This window comes from Vombatus ursinus, unplaced genomic scaffold (genome assembly GCF_900497805.2).
Source record: "Vombatus ursinus unplaced genomic scaffold, bare-nosed wombat genome assembly UNPS02009975.1, whole genome shotgun sequence".
Taxonomy (NCBI): Eukaryota; Metazoa; Chordata; class Mammalia; order Diprotodontia; family Vombatidae; genus Vombatus; species Vombatus ursinus.
This window is the reverse complement of record NW_020949753.1, coordinates 6718621-6740688: the sequence shown is the minus strand read 5'-3', so window position 1 is coordinate 6740688 and position 22068 is coordinate 6718621. Positions and strand designations below refer to the sequence as shown.

At 38.8% G+C, this 22068-nt stretch overlaps 1 pseudogene; it reads left to right on the top strand.

Annotated features, from left to right (window-relative positions):
* The window catches only part of LOC114036722, a 79300-nt pseudogene extending 71933 nt beyond the window's left edge, over positions 1 to 7367 (top strand).
* The last annotated feature ends 14701 nt before the right edge of the window (positions 7368 to 22068 follow it).

Below are 22068 nucleotides of genomic sequence, written 5' to 3'. Positions count from 1 at the left end.
GCACAAAGGACAACAACCGATCATTAGGGGTGGGAAGAGTGTTTTCTTTAAACTTGAACCTTCAGGTAGATTTTGTGGCAAAATAATATAGGGTTGACATTGATAATAATAGTATTTCTAACCAAGATTATATTTCCAAATCAATTCCATCCCTGGAAATCTAAATTTCATTGCTGTTATAGTCTTCATACATAAAACGAAACTTTCATCCATTCTTGATAATTTTGCTTAAGAATTACTCTTGTGCCATTCACAGGTCTCATACTACAAAGACCCAGGATTTTTTTTTAATTAAAAGTTTTGCCATTCAACTTTTGCATGTTCTCTAGGGTCCTATTCATCTGTAAAAACAAAGTAACTTCTTTCTCATGTTTTAAAAATACAAAATAGTGTCTCATTATTTGAGTTAAAAAACAGTGTCTTCATTCAAATTTCTTTCAAGGAAGAAAGCAGGTTAGATCTAACAGAAAAATGCATTACTTAGTTATTTGCTTTTGAAATCTGTTTATGCACTTCCCTGTCTCCCCTTTCCTCTCCCTTCCCCAAAAGAAAATTGTAGAGAAACCTATCTACACATTATTTAATGTCTGTATGTTCCAAATGGAATTGAACTGTGGTTTTTAATTCTCAGGAAAAGTCAACAAATATGAGTTAAGAATCTACCATGTGCCGGACACTGTGCTAAGCATTAGGGGTACAAAGAAAGACAGGGAACAGTTCCTGCTTTCAAAGAGCTCAAAGTCTAATGGTTGAGACAACATGCAAACACCTATGTACATAGAAGATATACACAGGATAAAGTAGAGAATCTAAAGATTGAAGGCACTAGCACTAAGGGAGATAAGAAAAGCTTTCTTGTAGAAGGTGAGATTTTAGCTGGGACCTGAAGAATGTCAGGGAACCCTTGATATTGAGATGAGGAAGGAGAAAATTGCAGAAATGGAGGGTAGCCAGTGAAAAGGTGTGAAGCTGAGACAGTGTCGTGTCTGAGGTAGAGTAAGAGTCCAGTATCTCCAATATCTCTGGATTGTGTATATTGCATGAAGATACTGGAAGGTGTATGCAGACTGGAAGGGTAGGAAGGGGCCAGGTTATGAAGGACTTTAAAAATCAAAGAGATGATTTTATATTTGATCCTGGAGGCAATAGGGAGACAATGGAATTTATTGAGTCGGGGGCATGACAAGGTGAGACCTGTGCTTTAGGAAGATCAATTTGACAATTGAGTGGAGGATGGTCTGGAGCAAGAAGAGATTTGAGGCAGGGAGAAGCACCAGAAAGGTATTTCAGGAGTCTGGCAGTGAGGTGATGAAGGCCCAACGGAAAAATCAGAGGAGAGAAGATAAAATTGACAAGACTTGACAATTAATTGTATATGGATGGAGGGGCAAGAGTGAGGAAATGAGGATGATACCTAGGTTGGAGACCTGGGTTACTGGGAGGATGGTGATGCTTTCAACAGAAATAGACCGGTAAGAAGAGGAGAAGATTTGGGGGAAGGAGAAAGATAAAGAGTTCATTTTTATATATGTTAATTTTAAGATGTCAGTGGAATAGACAATATGGGATAGTTCAATATATCTGTTTTGAGATGTGGAAAACCTCTAATTCAAAGAACAACCCTCCTTTGGCCTCCTATCCCTGCTGTGCCTATCTTTTGAGGGATAAGAAGTGGCTGCCCTCCACTCAATGAACATTCTTCCACCCTTCACATCCCAATGACTCTAACTCTGGTAGATCATCATCCAAACCCCATTCCAACCCCCCTACCTCCTGTTTCCTCATTCCCATCTCCCTTAACCCACCCACCTCAAAGTTTCATCCTAACTCCATCCAACCCTTCCACTGTGCCCTCTGAAATGCTAGCTCCATAGGCAACAAATTTCCCTTCATCTTAAATCTTTTCTTCTCCCACACCTTCCATCTACCTGCTCTTACTGAAACCTGGCTGTCCACTGATAACACAGCCTCCCTGGCCACCTTTCCAGTTCCTGTCCTCATAATAATGCTCCTTAACATACATATTGATTAACTTTCAAATACCCTAACCACTCAGTTCTTCAACCTACTCACCTCCCATGAGCTACTCCTCTACCCCACCACAGCCATACACAAAGATGGTGATCTTTCTATCACCCACAAATGTACCATCCATGTTTAAGAATTCTGAAATCCCCTAATCTGACCATAAGCTATTGGTTTTTCACTTCTCCCTTTGCCTTCCCTAACATAACCCTAGTTGTTGACCCATGTCTGACCCATGACTTCCAATCCCTTGACCTTTCAATTCTTTCCCAAACCATTTTCCCTGCACTAGCCAGTCTCTCATTGACTCTTTTATGAACCAATTCAACTCTACATTGTCTTTCTCTCTGGAATTCCTGACCCCTTTATCATATCACCAATTATGCCCAGTCAAGCCTCAGCCTTGCAACACTTCTACCATTCATCCCTTTCACTTTTAAGCACATGCTGCTATACAGAGGTGGAGAAAATCAACAACCATTTTGACTCGGTTCAACATCAGTTTGTTACATAAACTGAACTACGGCCTCACTAATTGGCATTCCTACTATAACTCCTTTATCAACTCATTATGATATTCTCCCCAGTGGCCTCTTAAATCTCTCTTAAAACTCCCACAGCTCCTACTCCTTACACTCATTTGAGAACTTTGCCTTATATTTGACAGAAAAAAATTGAGACCATTTGCTGTGAATTCCCTTTTGACCCCTCTTCCTCATTTCCCATCACTCAAGAGCCTTTTGCCACTTTCTCCTCCTTAACCCCTATCTCACATGATGAAATGGCCTTACTCCTTACTAAGGCTAACCCCACTACTTGTTCAACTGATTCCATTTCATCTTGTCTCCTCCAACAGATTGCCTCTTTTGTCATTCTCACTCTTTCATTTATTTTAATCTCTCCCTTACTACTGACTCATGTTCTACTGCCTATAAACATGCCTATGTCTCCCTTATGTTGAAAAAAAAAAAAACCTTCATTTAATCCTTCTATCTCCATTATCATTCTTCTGTCCTTTGTAGCTAAACTCAAAAAGGGTATCTACAACAGATGTCTACACTTTCTTTTCATTCTCCTCTTAGCCACTTACAATCTGGTTTCTGACCTTATCATTTCACCAAAACTACTCTCCCCAAAATTCTAATGATCTTTTAATTGTCAAAGCCTTTTCCCAGTCCTCATACTTCTTAACCTCTCTGCAGCCATTGACTCCATTGATCACTCTCTCTTCTCCTTGATACTCGCTTCTCTCTAGTTTTTCAGGACACCACTCTCCCTTGGCTCTCCTTCTACCTATCTGACTATTCCTTCTCTGTCTCCTTTGCTAAATCCTCTTCCAGATCACATTCTCTAATCATGGTTATCCCTCAGGGTTCTGTCCTAGACCCTCTTCTATTTTCCCTGTACATTACTTCACTTAGTGATCTCATCAGCTCCCATAGATTTAATTATCATCTCTATGCTGATGACTCTCACATCTATCTCTCCTGCTCCTATCTCTTTGTTGACCTCCTATCTCAAATCTCCAACTATCTTTTAGACATCTTAAATTGGATGTTCAATAGACATCTTCAACAAATTATGTCCAAAACAGAACTCATTACTTTTCCCCAAAATCCTCTCTGCCCCCACCTTCCCTTTTACTATAGAGGGCAATATTATCCTCCTAGTCTCTCAGTTCACAACTTAGGAGTCATCCTACATTCCTCACCATTTCTTACCCACCCAAAATCAAGTTGTTGCCAAGGCCTATCAATTTCACCTTTTCAATATCACTCAAATACTTGCCCCTTCTCTCCTCTGATACTGCCACCACGCTAGCACAGGCCCTCATCTCCTCATGCCTTGATTATTGCAACAGCCTGTGGGTGGATCTGCCTGCCTCAAGTCTCTCCCCACTTCAATCCATCCTCCATTCAGCCCCTAAAATGATTTTCCTAAAATATAGGTCTGATCATGTCACACATGTACCCATGAATAAAATAAACACGAACAAAAGATAAGTGGAGAACAAGTTATGACATCCTGAATTGCTCCAGCTAAAGCAGCAGCCCCCACCCCTACCAAAGGGGCAAAAAAATGTGAAGAATGGCAAGAAGATGGTGATTCTGAAGAGGAGGACAGTGAGAATGAGGAGGATAAAGAATTTGAGTCACCCACAACCACAAAAATAGGAGCAGCTCTAGTCAAAGAAAAATCTGAGAATGAGGTGGAAGATGATAGTGATGAGGATGAAGATGAGGATGACTCTGAAAAAGATGCTATGATACCACAGAAGCAAAAGGGAATGTTGCTTCTGTGAAAGCTGACACTGGGAAAGGTGGGAAAGCCAAGGAATCAGAGGAGGAGGAGGAAGAAGATGAGGGAGAAGAGGAAGTGCCCATCAAAGAAGCATTAGGGAAAAGAAAAAAGGAAATGGGCAAACAGAAAGCTCCTGAAGTCAAGAAAAATAAATTGTAAGTTGAAACATTTACAAATTTCAATCTCTTCAGTGGTAAACTGAACTTTAACAAAACTGCTTCTGAGTTAAAAACTGGCATCCTGGACTTCTTTGCAAAAGAGGACCTTACAATTGTGGACATTCACATTGGTGCAAGCAGGAGATTTGACTGTGTGGAATTTGAATCTACTGAAGACATGGAAAAGTCTCCGGAATTCAGTGGCTCCAAAGTCCTTGACTTTGAAATGAAACTGGAAAAGACAGTAGGAAGAAAAAGATCAAGATTCAATGACACTATTCATCAAAATCTGCAGTATAAAGTGTGAAGGAGGTCAAGGAAATGTGAAGATGCTATTAAGTTAGACTGGTCTGCACCAAGGATGAGACACCCAAAGAAATTGCCTACATTGAAGTTAAGTCAGAAGCAGATGTGAATAAGACCTTGGAAGGGAAACAGGGAACTGAGATTGCTGATTGGGAACTCATTCTAGACTACTGCAAAGGGGAGACAAGTCAAGGATAAGAGAATTCAAGAGACTCAAAGACACTAGTTTTGAATAATCTAGCCTACAACACTACTAAAGAAAGTTTGTAGGAAGTTTTTGACATTTTCATCTATTTTTTTTTCATTTTTTTGTTTCTGTTTGACTGATTCTTGCTCTCTCATAGAGTCATTAGATTCTATTTGTTCAATTCTAATTTTAAACATATTGTTTTTTTCTGTTAGATTTTGTACTTTCTTCTCCAATTGGTCAATTGTATTTTTAAGGGATTTATTTTCTTCATTGCACTTTTTTTCCAACTGGCCAATTGTGTGTTTTAGGGACTTGTTTTCTTCAGTGTACTTTTTTTCCAATTGGCCAATTGTACTTTTAAAGGACTCCTCTACCTCTCTCATTTGACTTTTAAAATCCTTCTTGAGTTCTTCTAAGAAGGCTTTTTGGGCTTCAGACCAGTTCATATTCCCTTTTGATGTTGCAGATGTGGGTTTGATGACAGTGTTGTCCTCTTCAGAATTTCTGTCTTGCTCTTCACTCTTCTCATAATATGAATCTATGGTACTTTTCTTTTTACTCATGGTGTTTCTTTATTCCTTGGCCTTTAAAGAGATTAAGCTCTCCTGCTGGGGAGCAGAGGGCACTGACCCAAGCTTCTTGTGTTGGGAGCCTAGGTCTTGGTCACTGGCTTTGTGTGCTGGGGCCTTGGTCACTGGCTTTGTGTACTAGGGCCTCTTATGTTGGCAATTGGAGGCTGTAGGGTTCTGGCAGCTTATCTGGTGTTGGGCTGGAATCAGCAAGGCTGGGACTTTCAGGTAAATCTAGGTTGCCTGCTTTTCCTTTCCTTTAGCTTTGTTTAGCTTCTTTCAGATAAGTGCTGCCAGGTGTTTATCTGCCTGGGGCCCTAAGTGCTGCCTCCCTTATTTCTGTTGAGGCACTGGGAGACTTCTTTGCTGAAGAATGCCGAGGCACCTAGTGGTTTTCTGAGCTGGTTTCCACCAGTTACCCCACCCTCACTGAGGCACTCAGAGGTACAGCTGTTGGTGTTTGCCTGCTTGACCACCTGGGCTTTGGGATCTTCTCCTGGTTGGTAGTTGGAGGCTGTAGGGTTCTGACAGCTTACCTGGCATTGGGCTGGAATCAACAAGGCTGGAACTTTTTGGCACCTCTAGGTTGCTTTCTTCAGCTCCTTTCAGATGAATGCTGCAGGCTGCTTATCCACCTGGGGCCCTTTGTAGTGCTGCTTCCCTTATTTTTGCTGAGGCACTGGGAGACCCATTTGCTGTAGAATGCCAAGGCACTAGAATCTCCTCCTCGTGTGCTAAAGTAGGTCTTTCCATTAGCTGGCTGGATGACTCCCGTTCTGTACTGCTCCCCTTCCCCCAGGGTAAGAGGGGCCTTTCCCATTAATCCCTCTAGCTATCTGGGCTACTGCAGTGCTGCACCCCATCTTTCTTCTGGTTCAGTTGTTCCAGGGTTTTTTCTGGGGTGATATTTTCTGGATTTTCAGAGGGGGGAGGGTGGGAGCGACTACCTTTTTACTCCACCATCTTGGCTCCCAGAAGCGGAAGTCTGTAGGAAGTTTTTGAGAAGGCAATATCAATCAGCTTGCCCCAGGACAACCAAGGCTGACCTAAAGGGTAGGCATTCCTTGCATTTTCCTCCATGGAAGATGCAAATGAAGCTTTGAATTCTTGTAACAGAGTGGAAATTAAAGGGTCAGCTAGATGGTGCAGTGGATAGAGCACCAGCTCTGAAGTCAGGAGGACCTGAGTTCAAATCCGGCTTCAAACACATAGCACTCACCAGCTGTGTGACTCTGGGCAAGTCACTTAACCCCAACTGCCTAAAAGAAAAAAAAGGAAATTGAAGGCAGAGTCATCTGGCTGGAGCAAAGGGACAGAAAAAAACTAGTGCTGGATCAAGGCGCTAGTGCAACAAAACTTTGTTCCTCAAAAGTCTGTCCAAAGACATGATAGAAGAAACATTGAAAGCTTTATTTCATGACTCTGTTGATGCCAGTAGTCACAGAAAAGGAGACCACGTGATCTAAAGTGTTGTTTTATGGACTTCAACTCAGAAGATGCCAAAGCTGTGACAGAGGCCATGGAAGATGGGGAAATTGATGGAAACAAAGTAATTCTGCACTGGGCCAAACCCAGTGATTTTGGAGGACAAGGTGGCAGCTGTGTGGCGGTGCTTCAGTGGCTGAGGAGGAGGTAGAGGAAGCCAAGGGAGCTTTGGTGGTAGAGGCCAAGGAAATTTTGGAGATTGGAGTGGTTTCTAAGGAGGCCAAGGAGGAGGAGGAGAAAACAAGCTACAAGGAAAGAAGATAAAATTTGAATAGCTTCTCCTTGTTCTCTTTTCCCCTGCTGTTTGAATGGATTCTGGGGATCTTATCCTGATGTCTAATCATTGATAGAGCCTTCTGAAGACAATTCAAAACAAAAATTCAGTACAGACATCTTGGAGAAACCTGGATGACATTTCAAGGGAGAGAACATGTTGGTTTTGACTGGATGCATGTTCCATATAAATTCTTTGCAGAGATGTGTGATAGATGTGGGAGTTAACATTTTTGTCTATGTATTGTCTTGAGTTGATAACATTATACTCCGTGTACAAAACCATTTTTTTTCCCAAAAAAAATAAATAAATAAAAGGAAAAGGAAAAGAAACTGTGATCTGGCATCCTTGGCTGCTGTTTTCTGGGTTATTCCAATGGACCTTGTTTTTCCTTCCAGTTTCCCTTTTTTTTAAAAAAAAATAAAATTGCCTCTCCATGGGATTACTTATCTGTCAGATCTATGGATAAAAGCAAATATAGAGAACATTATAAAATATAAAATTGATAATTTTGATTATATAACATTAAAAAGTTTTTGCACAAACAAAACAATTCAACCAAAATTATAAGGAAAACAAATTTTGCAACAAGTATCTCTAATAAATTTTCAAATATATAGAGAACTGAGTCAAATTTATAAAAATACAAGTCATTCCCCAATTGATAAATGGTCAAAGAATATGAACAGGCAGCTTTCAGATGAAGAAATCAAAGCTATCTATAGTCATATGCAAAAATGCTCTAAATCACTATTAATTAGAGAAATGCAAATTAAAACAACTCTCAGGTACCACTTCACACGAATCATATTGGTTAATATGGAAAAAAGAAAATGATGAATGTTGGAGGGGATGTGGGAAAACCAGGACACTAATGCACTGTTGGTGGAATGGTGAACTGATCCAACCATTGTGGAGAACAATTTGGAACTATGCCCAAAGGGACATAAAACTGTGCATATCCTTTGATCCAGCAACACCACTGCTAGGCCTGTATCCCAAAGACATCAAAAAAGGGAAAAGGACCTATTTGTACAAAAATATTTATAGCAGCTTTCTTTGTGGTAGCTAAGAATTGGAAAGTGAAAGGATGCTCGTCAGTTGGGGAATGGCTAACCAAGCTGTGGTATATGATTGCAATGGAATATTATCATGCTGAGAAATGACAAGCAAGGTGATTTCAGAAAAACCTGGAAAGGCTTACATGAACTGATGTAAAGTGAAGTGAACACTATTGGGAGAACATTGTATACAGTAAGAGCAATATTATTCTATGAATGAGCCACTCTCAGCAATACAATGATCCAAAACAATCCCAAAGAACTATGAAACATGCTATCCACATCCAGAGAAAGAACAGAGATAGTTTGAATACAGAGTGAAGCATGCTATTTTTCACTTTCTTCCTTTCATTCTTTTTATTTGCATTTTCTCATACAAAATGACTAATATGGATATGTTTTATGTGATTACACATGTATAACCTATATCTGATTGCTTACTGTCTCAGGGAGAGGGGAGTGGAGGGAGGGAAGGATATAATTTGATACTCAAAACTAGAAAAAACAAATATTGACAATTTATTTTAACATGTAATTGGGGGAATATATGTATATACATGTATATATGCATGCATGCATATGTGTATATGTGTGTAGGTGTGTGTTTGTGTTTGTGTGTGTGTGTGTGTGTGTGTGTGTGTGTGTGTGTGTGTGTGTGTGTATCCTCTTATTAGGCTCTGGGCATCTCTAACATTCATTCTTCTCTCAATATAGCTCCAAATCCTCATCCTCAGGAAGTGACCTGGCTTTTCACATCATTGAAAAAAAAAAAAGAGGCTATTCAATTTTAGATCCCTGAACTTTCCTCCACACACTCCAAACTTTTATTTAGTTTCACCTATCCTCTCTACCTACTTTTCTGTCTTAGAGGATCTACTTGTGTCCTAGATCCCTCCACTTTCCTCTTCCTATGGGACTAATTAAACATCATCTCTCTCCTTTACATGATTAATCTCTCCCTTCCCAATAATGCTTTCTCTTCTGCCTAAAAACATGCTCAATTCTTCCAATTTTGAAAAGGAGATTTTCAAGAATTCAGAGGAAAATTGGGGAGGATACCATAGAGTAAAATTTGTCAAGAGAAATAATCCCATGAAAGAGAAAGAATCCTCAAAAATGAAATTCTGGAGATACATAGGGAAGGAATTCCAATGGGAAGGAAAAATGGGGTTTTTCTAATATTTTCTTTTGAAGAACAATATGGAAACCATTAACTCATCAACCAATTTAGATTTTAAGAAGAAATGTACATAAAATGCAAATAAGGCCAGACAACATAAGATGAGTGTAAGAGTATTGCATGGCCACATAGTACGAGGCATGCTAAAAGTTCAGAGTGAGTTGATGCTGGCAAGGAAAGGTCAGGAGAAAAAGAAAAAAAAAACGAGTTTTTAATTTCTATTTTGGATAAAAAGGGATGTTCAAAGAAAGCATCAAATCTTTTCTTGGAGGTAGATGGGACAATAACTGAAAACAGAAGGCAAATCGGCTGAAATCTTTTTGATTCTGTTTACTCTGCAAAGGGGAATGACAATTACACTACAAAGGACAGACCAAAATGACTAAAAAGAAGTTGATAATCAAGAAAAGTAAGGAGATGAGGAGAGAGCACTTAGCTACCCTTGAGGATTTCATTTTGCCATACACTAAGAGATGTGATGAATGAGCCATTGTTAGTGATATTTGAAAGATTGTGGAAAATGAAAGAGGGTGCCACAAGGTTGGAGAAGGTACAATTTCCTGTTTGTCATAAAAAGGGAAGTGGACAGAATCTTCCAGCTATAGAACAGTGAGATTGACTTCAGTTCCTAAGGAAATTCTAGAGAGAGCATCAAGAAGATAGTTGAGGAACCTAAAGAAAGCATAGCAGTGATTACCAAAAGCCAGCATGGCAACATTGAGATTTAATTATGTCTAACTTAATTCAATTTTATTTTATTAGGTCTAACTTAATTTCTTTCCTTTTTCCCCTTTTTCTTTCTTTTTCAAGTAGTAGATGAAATGAATGCTGTGGCTATAGTTTACCTGAAATTTAGTACAGCTTCTAATACAATATCTGATAAATGTTTTTGTGGAAAAGATAGAGATATGTATTAGCCAATTATACAATCTGATCAATTCAGAATCCATTAGTTGACTGGAATTAAAGAAGACTCAGTGGTTCAATGTCAATATGTCAGGAGGTCTCCAGTGAAGTACCCCAGGGATCTGTGCTTGGCCTTGTTCTGTTTAACATTTTTATCAATGACAAGGATAAATGTATAGATGATGTGCTCATCAGATTTCCAGATGACACAAAACTGGAGTAGATAGCTAACAACACTGATGATAAAGTGAAGGTCTGTAAGGATCTTGACAGGCTGAATCTAATGAGATGAAATGTAATAGGAATAACATTAGATTCTTATATCTGGTTATACAAATCAATTTAACAATTAGAATCTCAAAATTTATTGTATTTAAAACTCACCTATCTCTGTTAACTTATGTATTTCTGTTAATGGCTCTGCATATTCCCATTCATCCATCATTAAAACCTTGGGGTCATCTTTGATCCTTTCCTTTCCTTTCCTCCTCAAGTACAACCCATAATCAAATCCTAATAACTCTACATTGCCATTATATCAAATCAACCAGCATTTATTATTTACTACATATCATTTATATCTCCAGGGCAGCTAGGTCACCAGTACAGTGGGTGAGCTCTGGGTTTGGAGTCAGAAAGATTCATCCTAATTAGTTTAAATCTAGTTTCAGGCCCTTACTAGCTGTGTGACCCTGGGCAAGTCATTTAACCCTGTTTGCCTCAGTTTCCTGATATGCAAAATGAACTGGAGAAAGAAATGACAAACCACTTGAGTATCTTTCCCAAGAAAACCCCAAATTGGGTCACAAAGAACAGAGCAAGACTGAAATGACTGAACAACAACAAAATTTATATCCCACATTTGTGAAGATAAATAAAGAGGGATGGCAATCCCTCCTTAATTTTTATAAACATGTCAATTACTTTTATAGTGTCATTTTCCATAACATCCCCATTGAACCCTTCTCCATTACAAGGAATAATGCAATAAATGTGAGAAGTATCTGAAAGTTCATGTCCCATCATACACAAGTGCTCTAACACATTTTTACAAATGTAAGGTTCATCAATTTTCTTGTATTGAGAAAGGTGTCTAAGCTGGAATATTTTTTAGTTTTGTTTTTTTTTTCTTTACATACTTGTAGCCATAATTGATATTGTTATCAATATCTTCATTCTTCTTATTTTTTTCAAGTCATTTCAGGCCAATCTTTCCAAGTTTCTTCTCTGTTGTTTGTTAGAATGCAATAATATTTATAATAGACAAAATAACTTATTTGCTCAGTCACTCTTAAAACAATATTAGTGTTACTATATACAATGTTCTCTTGGTTTTGCTCATCTTGCTCTTCATTCTTTCATGAAAATCTTTCCATGGTTTTCCAAAATCATTGAGCTCATAATTTCCCATAGCACAGTAGTATTCCATCACAATCATATACCACAACTTATTCAGCCATTCCTCAATTGATGGGCATCCTTGCAAACCCAGTTCTTTGCCACCACAAAAAGAGCTGCTATAAACATTTTATTCCATTGTTTTGTTTTGTTTTGTTTTGTTTTTTTTGCTATAAACATTTTAGAACATAAAGGTTCTTTTCCTTTTTCTCTAATTATCTTTGGAAATAGACAAAAAATTATATCATGATTTTGTTGTATATTTGAAAGGAATGATGGCAAGTTGTACATAGTAGATTTGCAGTTTCATGTACAATCATCTTTTATTGTACTTTGTTATGAAAATGCTTGTTTTATTCCATAAGTTAAAAATATTATTAAAAAATGATAAATATTTTGAATGAATGAAAAAATATGCACATATAATATATGTATATACATATATGTGTCTTAATATATAAAATTTACTATATGCAAATCATTGTGCTAAACACTGGGATAAAAATTAAAAAAGGAAAACAGTTCCTGCTTTCAAGGAGTTCTCACATTCTAATAAGAGAGACAATACATGAGATTTCAGTTTCAGGTCATCAGAAGGAAAGGTTGTCTGGTCTTTAGTCTGTTAACTATCATTCATTAAGCACCTAGTATGTGCTAGGCAATGTGCTAAGTTTTAGAGACACAAAGAAAGGGGAAAAAATATTCCTAGCTCTCAAGGAGCTAACCATCTAATAGGAGAGATGACAAGCAACAGCTATGTACAAACAAAATATAGACAGGACAGATTTTAGAAGGAAGGCATTAAGATTAAAGAAGATTGGGCAAGTCTTCATGAAGAAAGTAGGACTTTATCTGAGACTTGAAAGAACACAAGGAAACTAGGAATGAAAATGGAGAGAGAGAACATTGCAGAATTAAGGTATAGTGAATGAAAGTGTCTAGATGCAGAAGGTGGATGCAAAGCAGATGGTAATACATTTCCTTTGATGTCATTTCCACTGACAAATTGGTACCAATTTCTATTGTTGAACCATTTGAGAGTTCTAATGACTTTGGTGATGAGAACTTTCTTTCCTGAGTCTTCAACAGCTGTGGCTGCAGCACCTAGAGAAGTAGTTGCCAGGCTACATCTTCACAGGGTTTGTTTCTATTGTTTCTATTAACAGACAGTGGTAGAGGCTGGGAAGAAAACAAGACTTGTGTAGTCTAAAGAGCACTGTCACTCCCAGGACTCAGACTTACCAATTGGTGGTAAATGGTCAGTAGTTGGTGTTTGTAGATGATGGAGTGGTGGTGATGAAGAATGTGTACCCCTTCCCCACAGTGATTACTTCCCTTTATTGATGACTGATGGGCCCAAGCTGAAAGGAGAGGCAGTGGTCTGAGGAGCACTGCTTTTCACAAGATTCTTGAAGTCAGAGTCATAGCGTATGTCCATAAGCTTCTGAGGGGAGGTGGTGGTAGTGCTGATGGAGGTTTGCTTTTTAATCACCTATGCCATCTCTTATTAACACAGATGAAGACTGTATCCAACTTGTCCTCAGAGCCTTTCTTGTATATCTAACTTATAGCTCACATATTTAACAATAGCTTCAGTTTATTCTCAGGACCTCCCAGGGCCTTCATCCCTCATGGTATCCCCACCTTACTGGTTTGATGACTGCTGGAATCCAGAGAAACATGCCTCTCTTATAGCAGGGAGAGCTATTTCTAAACCAAGCAAAATATTTCTCAAGAGTCAGTTCCTCATAGGTATAACCCCATTTGGCTAGGAGGAAACAGGGAATCAGAGATGGGACTGGAAGCCTTAGCATCTATTAGAATTGAAAGCTATTTATGAAGGGAAGTTTTTAACAACTGAGAACCCAGGAAAGCTAGATTGTGACTACCATTTCCATTTAATAATTGAGGCCTTCTGTGCTGTACCTATCTTGATACATGGACCATCCAAATCATAATAGGCAATTCTGGGTGAAAGACAATGGTGTCACACTGCATCGTCCATTCAAACAGTGTAAGTAGCGTGCAGTTTTAGAAGTCAAACAATTATTTGGTCTGATCAATCCTCAGTTGGCTTTATTTGGCCTAGTCTTTATAGCTAGGTACATCCAAAATCATGGGCCACATGGTCATAAAGGCTCAGGATGAGATGCTGCCAGATGATCTTCTACAGTTCTTCCAGGGCAGTAACTAGTTCTGCAACCCATTGGAAAGGGGCAGACTTGAGGAGACTTGATAAATAGAGAATGCCTAGTTGGGGACTGTGGGTTCTCCAAAATTCAAAGAGCTTCCTCTATAGACTATGGAGAAATGAATGTCCATACTTTGAACTGGATACTGTTTTCCCCATCTACTCTATTCTGCAAAATTTGACTGAGTGGGAGGGACCCTAGATTTTTTTCCTACTCTGTCTCCCTCATATGGGACACCATCCAGTCTTGGGTTACTGCAACCATAATCTCATCTGGCCTACTCATTACATTATGTAATCAATGACTGCTAGTGGTGGTAGACATCAATGCCCTCAGGAAGTAGGGGCTCTTTGAGATCTCTGCTCAGTTGATTGTGGCAGTATTCAAAAGAGTTCAGGAGCCCTAGGGTTGGGGAAGGGGAATTCCAAATATGCAATGGACTACTTCCAAGTGAAAATGAACTGCTCTTGACTAGTCTCAAAAGGAAGAATAGCAGAAAAAGGCATTCACAAGGTCATCAACTCCATACCACTCACTAGAGGCCAGGGTTACCTAGTCAAATACATTGATGAGATAAGGAAAGGGTGAAAAAATGGGAATGATATTGTACTTCCCTAGGATCCTCTGTAACCCCCCAGGTGCCATATACCTTCCTCAGGGGCCTCATGGGATTATTGTAAGAAGAGTTGGTATAATAAAGTACTCTGGCTGCCTTCATAATGAAGGAGAAAATGCCTTTCACTGCTCCTGAGATACAATGATTGTTTGGTATGACTCTATGGAATAGCTCAAGCAACTCTAAAGCTTTCCATTCCGAACAACAATAACTATTACAATACAGGTAGTGGACAAAGATCCATATATGTACCAACTCTCAAGCTTCATCTGGAGCTTACACATAAAGTGCGGTCTTCTCATTATTCAAGAACTACCACACCACCTGCTATTTATGCAGCTCCCAATTACATATTTTGCTTTGTAGTAGAATTACTCTCTACTCTACCCAAACTAGAATGCCATTCCTCAAATGTGTCCTGTGCTTTCACCCTTTTCTCATGCCTTTGATTATAATATTTAGTATACCTTAAGTTCCCCCATCCATCCATATGTCAATTGAAATCTTACCTACTTTGTAGATAAAAAATGCTACATCTGTCATGTAGCTTTTCCTTATGAGTGATTTCTCCCTCCCCTCTTTTATAGCAACATGTTTTATTTTCACACTCTGGTTTGCAAGATATTCTTTTGCATTTGGGGAGGGATTTTACTGTGTGATTTTACTGCCGAAAGGAATGCTATTTTTCTTAATTTTTATGCAGATCTTATTTTCTTTTTTTCTTTTTTTTTTGTCTGGGCAATGGGGTTAAGTGACTTGCTCAGGGTCACACAGTTAGTGTTATGTGTCTGAATCTGAATTTGAACTCAGGTCCTCCTGAATCCAGGACTGGTGCTCTATCCATTGTGCCACCTAGTTGCCCCCAGATCTTATTTTCTATCTTTTTCTATCTTTGTATATTTTAATAGAGCAGAGTACCTCCCCACCCCACCCCCAATTGATTTTTGTACTTCCCTCAGCCTTTCATATAGCACTTGACGTATTGAAAGCGTAGTAAATGTCTGTTGAGTTAGAGGGGACTTAATTCCCAGTGTGGGTGGGAGGAGGGTGTTCTAAAGATTGTGATTTAAATGGAAATTCCAGGCAACTAAACAACACATTTTAAAGACTTACTGATGATTCCAAAATTTCTTCCCATACATCCTGAGATTCCCTTTTAAGGATCTTCAAACAGTACTCGCTATCATCTAACCTATAGCAAAAGAGCAGAGCTTAAAAGGACCCTGATAGTTTTTCTTTGGATGAAGAGAGCTATGCAAGGGTAAGAGGGTGACAGTGGTATGGGTTTGCTTCTCAGTTATTGAACAAAATATTCTGATTTTCTATTTTCTTTTTCTAACAATACTGGGTCTTGTATTGGAAGTAAGGAAGGGAGAGGTGTTTGGTATATCTTAAACTTAGTTTGACTGGTATGATGGCTAATAGAAATACATTAAACTCTTTCTTTTGATTCTGGAAATACCAGCCCACTTGAAGCAGGGGATTGTCCACATCCTGGGTGAAAAAGAACCCCTGGGATCAATAGGAGTTTTGGAACTGCTTCCAGGTTAGGGGGTTCATGTGTGTGCTTGTTTGGTGTGCATCTATGTTTGTATTATGAATATGCATGTTTTGGTGTATATACGTACTGGTGTGTATGTGTACATGTACTTGAGTGTGTGTATGTATGTGTGATTGTATGTATATGTTTTCATGTATCTGTGTGTACATGTGTGCGTTAGTATACGTGTGTGTTGAGGACTGAGAGAACTGTACCACTCACTGCCAAGAATTTCAGAGAGGAACCATTCCCAAGTTGACATCCTTCTTCAAATGCAGAAATTCAGAGACCCCATGAGCTCATAGTAGTTTCTTTCTTTATATATTGAATATTTCGCAGCTACCCTAGGGTGAAGAATTTTACCATATGTTCCCCAGTCCCTTCTGGGCACAGCACATTCAAGTAGGGTATCACTTTGAGGCCTGTTAGCACAGTGCGTTAAAATGTGGTGTTAATGGTCCAGTTAGCACAGTGGGTTAGAATGTGGTGTTAATGAGGCCAGGGTCAAAGGTTTGATCCACATATGAGGCAGTCAGCCATGTACAGAGGAATCTTTGATCCATGGATATAGATTATGTCCTGGACCTAACCAGGGACCACCCTAGTTCAACTCCTTATCACCTGGCCCATTACCTAAGAAGCTATTACCTCATAAATGATCTCCCTAGATCAAATCTTGCACCACAACAATCCATATTTCACACAATCGGCAAAGCAATTTTCCTAAATAGCAAATCTGACCATGTTATTCCCCTACTCAATAAAGTCCAGTGGCTCCCCATTGCCTCTCAGAGCAGATAAAACTTGTCTGACATTGAATAGTTATCAAAACCTGGTGCAAACTGACCTTTCTAATCTTATCATGAATTATACCTTTTCATGTATACTATGATTCTATCAAACTAGTCTTTCCTGTGGAGGAAACACCATTTCTTTCCTCTTTGCCTTTGCACTGGCTGTTCCCATGCCTGCAATACATTCCCTCTTCAACTCTGTCTCTAGTTTCTTTCAAGTTCCTAGTTTCTTGCAAGACTTAGTTCAGGTGACAACTTCTCCAGGAAATCTTTCCTGATTTCCCCATCAAAACACCTTGTATTTGTTTTGTATCTATGTATAGATAGATATGTTGTCTCTGCCAATAAAATACAGCAGGGGTGTGTTGGAAATAATTCCTAAAAGCTTGCAAGAGCTGATTGTTAAATTTTCAGGGTTAACATTCCCTCCGCAGAAATCAGCAAATGCTAGAAACCAGGGCTTGTTTTTATTGTTTTGTTATTGTCCATAATCAAGAATGTAATGAAGAAAATGTAAATAATGCAGATATGACTTAAAAGTGTGTCATACCTACATTTTTGGGAGGGAAGTCAGGTTGTTAAACATTTACCAGCACACCCATGTATATAAGTTCTCTGAGGACAGGAATTGTTTCTCTTCTATGGAATGATTACAAATATGTCTCAAAGGAAATTAAGTATGAATACATTGATGGATCGCTGAAAATTCAACCCCATTACATTGAATCTAATAAAGGCTATACTACCTCAAAATCTTACTAACCAAGTTAATCATCACATCTTTCACAACAGCACATAATTAAAGAAAGAAGACGTGCATCTTGATCCAGGATCCAGACAATGTAGGAGCAGATATAGAAACAAGTCCAAAAGGGGAATAACTTCTTCATCCAGATTTTCTCAATAGTGTGTTAGAAGAAAGTACAAGACTGAGGGTAAGTTATTGTCATACTCAGCAGTCTCTAACTTCTCACTTCCTCTAACTGAAAAAGACAAGATCTGAAAAAGGAAACTGTAGTAAACTCATGTCCACATATACCTACACTTAAGTGCATGAAGTTTAGGTACCAAAAAGAGAGGAAATAGGAATCATGATGTAATCAAGCACATTTGACCTTCATAGTTGTTCTGAGACTTTATGGAATGAAACCCATGACTGCAATCTGTCTCAGGATGGTTATATTTTATTCAAAAGAAATAGGATGGGTAAGAAGGGAAAGGTAGCATTTCATATTAAAATCATTTCATATTTATTATTATTCATCATAAATCTCATATGAAAAAATGTGGGAGAGAAGGAAAAGTATTTGGGTGAAAATCAAAGGATGGACAAAGAGAAGTGATTTTGTCATGTTGTCATCACTGTCTGCAACAGACCACCTGGACAGAAAGAGAAAATAGATGAGATGTTTGCAAAAGGAAAATTCCAAACTATCAATGACAATGAGTATTCAAGCATCAATAACCATAAGCAGGACTGCTCCAGATTACTAATAATATGAGAAATGAAATTTAATATAACCATGAGGCATCACCTCACACCTAGAAAATTGGCAGACGAACACAAGATGGGGGAAAATCAATGTTGGAGGGACTGTGGGAAAACAGGCTCACTAATGCACTCTTAATAAAGTTGTGAACTGTCCAACCATTATGGAATATAATTTGAAATTAGATGGGAAAAGCAACTAAGCTTTTCATATCTTTAGAACCAGAAATCCTAAAGCTAGGCATATAACCCACCCCAAGGAGGTTTAAATGAGAAAGGCCCCACATATACAAAATATTTATGCTAAGAAAAACCTCAAAACAAAATAAGTGATTGTTTCATTGTTTTTGACTTGTACTATTTCTCATATGAGAAATCTCAAAAATTCCTAAATGCTTTTAAATTTGTGTCACCTCCAGGATAGATTTTTTTTCTGTACTGTCCAGCATTAATGGATTAATGGATCAGGTCCAGCCACTCTTCCCAACCTAGTCTTCTTAAATGCCCTTGCCGATTTCTAACTTAGTTCCTTAGGTACAAAGGCAATCAGATAACAGTATCATAGATCTGGAGCCAGATTACCTTAAAGGTAATCTTGTACAGTCTTTTATAGATAAGGAAACTGAGTCTCGTAGATTAGTAGTAATCAGCCTAGGCATGATTTTTCTTGCCCTTTACAGATGCTTCTCTACCTACCAGAGGCAGCCTTGACTACAGAGCTGCCTGCTGTCCCAGGATGCTGGGGAGGTAGACTTCCAAGGGATTTGTGAAGTCCTTAACATGACAGAGAAATAAAAAAGCTGGCCAAAGGTGTTCTCTCCAACAGTGGGGTGAGGTGGACTATATACACTGGCCTTCTTCATCAAGCCCCAGAAACCTCTTCACCCCAGGAGATCATTTCATCCCCGAAGTTCATGCCTCCAAAAATACCCTTTGCCCCTGCTACCCATCCTTCTGATTAAATGGCTCCTGCCAGAACCACCACTTAAGGAGGGCACCCAGGCCAGCAATCTCTTGTTTCTCATCAGGCTGCAATCCAGACTTCTCAGATGCCCCCTTGCTAGGTATTTTCCTCACTCTCCACCCCCCTTCATAATTTCTTTTGTGTTCTGTCATTAGAATGAAGCACCTTGAGGTCAGGGAATGTCTTTTTCTTCTCTTATTTGTATTCCTAGCACTTAGGGTTTAGTACATAGTAAGTGCTTAATAAATGCTTATTGACTGACTGGTAATAGTCACTAGCATTTATATAGTGTTTTAAGGTTTGCAAAGCATTTTGCAAATATCATTTAGTTTTATCCTCATAACAACCCTGAGAGATAGTTGGGCTGGTAAGGGACCTTCTCAAAGTCACAAAGGTAGTAAGCAGCAGAGCAGGGGTTCTAATCTAGTTGCCTTGCCCTCAAATCCAGCCCTTTTCCCATCGCACCTCATGTGGAGCCAATGTTCTATTGTCAGCAATGAAAACATTTCACTAAAAGAACAGTAGGTGTGTTCCATTTTGTCTGTTCTCCTATTTTCATTGACAAACAGTCTCATAATGATCTGATACAGTTACATCTTCTGCTAAGTTCTCCAAGGCTCTCTTCTCCTTGATAGTTTTTCATTATTTTACGAGACAATACTACTTATAGCCTCCCATCACTCTCCTGTAATGTTTTGTTTTGTTTTTTTTTTTTTTGGCTAGGCAGTGGGGTTAAGTGACTTGCCAGGGTCACATAGCTAGTAAGTGTTATGTGTCTGAAGCCGAATTTGAACTTGGGTCCTCCTGATTCCAGGGCCGGTTGTCTATCCACTGCACCACCTAGCTGCCCTGACAGAACTTATTTTTAAGGGTTGAGTTGGAATTGCTACAATTAATCCAGTTTCTTCTGATACTTATTCCTTCTTTGGATCTCGTACTTACTTTGACCTAATCTTTCAACATTAGATGGAGTTTACACAGACTTCATTCTAAAATGACTAATTTTAACCCATAACTAATGTTTTCCTAGCTTTTAAAATGCCAGTAACTTCATGTGATGTGTTGCAGTTTGATTCCCATATAGGCCATCAGCTCTGTAAGGGCAGGAACTCTTCTTATCTAAGTTTTGTACCTCCCCAGGATCTTCACCCAACAGTCTGAATGTAGCAGATTGTCATTGTTGCTCTCTGTTAACAGTGCTACCCTACTTTCTTCTTGAAGAAAGTACTCATTCTGTACAGAAGTGAGACAAGCCCTTCATGTCTCACTTCTAAATCTTGACCATATTTCCAAGCACAGTTTCCTCTGTCCTCTCTTGTGCCCACTTTCACACTGAAGGCACTGAGAATAAGTAGAGACTTAGGGGAAAGAAGGAGGGAATAAGCATTTATATAGTGACTACTATATACTAGGCACTGTGCTAAGTACTTTTTACAAATATCTCACTTAATCCTCACAACAACTTCCCTTGGGTTTAATTATTATATCTATGCTAATGACTCCCTGATCTAGCCCCAGTCTTTACTATGATGCTATTGTGATCCCCATTTTACAGTTGAGAAAACTGAGGCAAATAGAGGTTAAGTGAATCGCCCAGGGTTACACAGATAGTAAGTCTCTGAGGCCATATTTGAATTCAAGTCTCCTTGACCCCAGGCCTGGTGCTCTATCCACTGAACCACCAAACTTAAATTATAAGATTTTGTCAAATTTGTAATAATATTTCTCAACTTTATCTTCTGCCATGAATGTTGGCATACAAATACAGTGGTCTGTTTGCTTTTACTCAATGAGAGAGAGGGAGAGAGAGAGACAAATGATGACCATGATCATGATGAAACCAATTCCACCAAATCCTTTATTTTCTTCTCTGAGGAGAATCTGTGAGTCATCCTTTCATTTAACTTTGGCCACTCTATCTGATCTTGTTTAATTTAAAATGATAATGTCAATGTAAATTTGGTTAATTTCCCTTACTAGTGTGTCATCTCATGGGTCATTACACTAAGATTGTAGCTAAGAAAGTGTATCGACAATCAAATTAAAAGTATGTGATCCTTGTCAACCTCCCTCCCACCCACCATCTTTTTCTGATGGATTGCCAACATCACTAAGGAGAGCCATGGATCACATCACTTTTGTTTGGAGATGGAACCTTTCATTCCAACAGCACATGAAACTCCCCTTGAGGAAACTCCCTACTATCACAACATCTTCTGCAACTATAGGGAATGAAAAGTAAAGTGACTTATCTAGGGCCTCACAACCAGAATGTACCAGTTCTTCCTTCTTCCAATGCCAACTTTTTGTCCACCATGCTATGTTGTCTGAGACAGAATATTAAAAAAATAACCATCTTAACCCAGTAGCCCTGGTGATGAATCTTTCCATACTTAACAAACCTTCTCCTTTAGTGTACAGAAATATATTCTGTTGCCAAGCTTATAAGTCAACTTTTATGGTTTTTGACAACAGAATAATAGGACATTTGTGGATAAGATACTTCTATAATAAGAAGCTAAAAGTTTATACCAAAGAAGTAGTAGGAGCAACCTCAGGCTGAGGCTGAATCCAGACTCATTCTTCTACACCAATGCCCCCAACTTCACCAGACATGCCA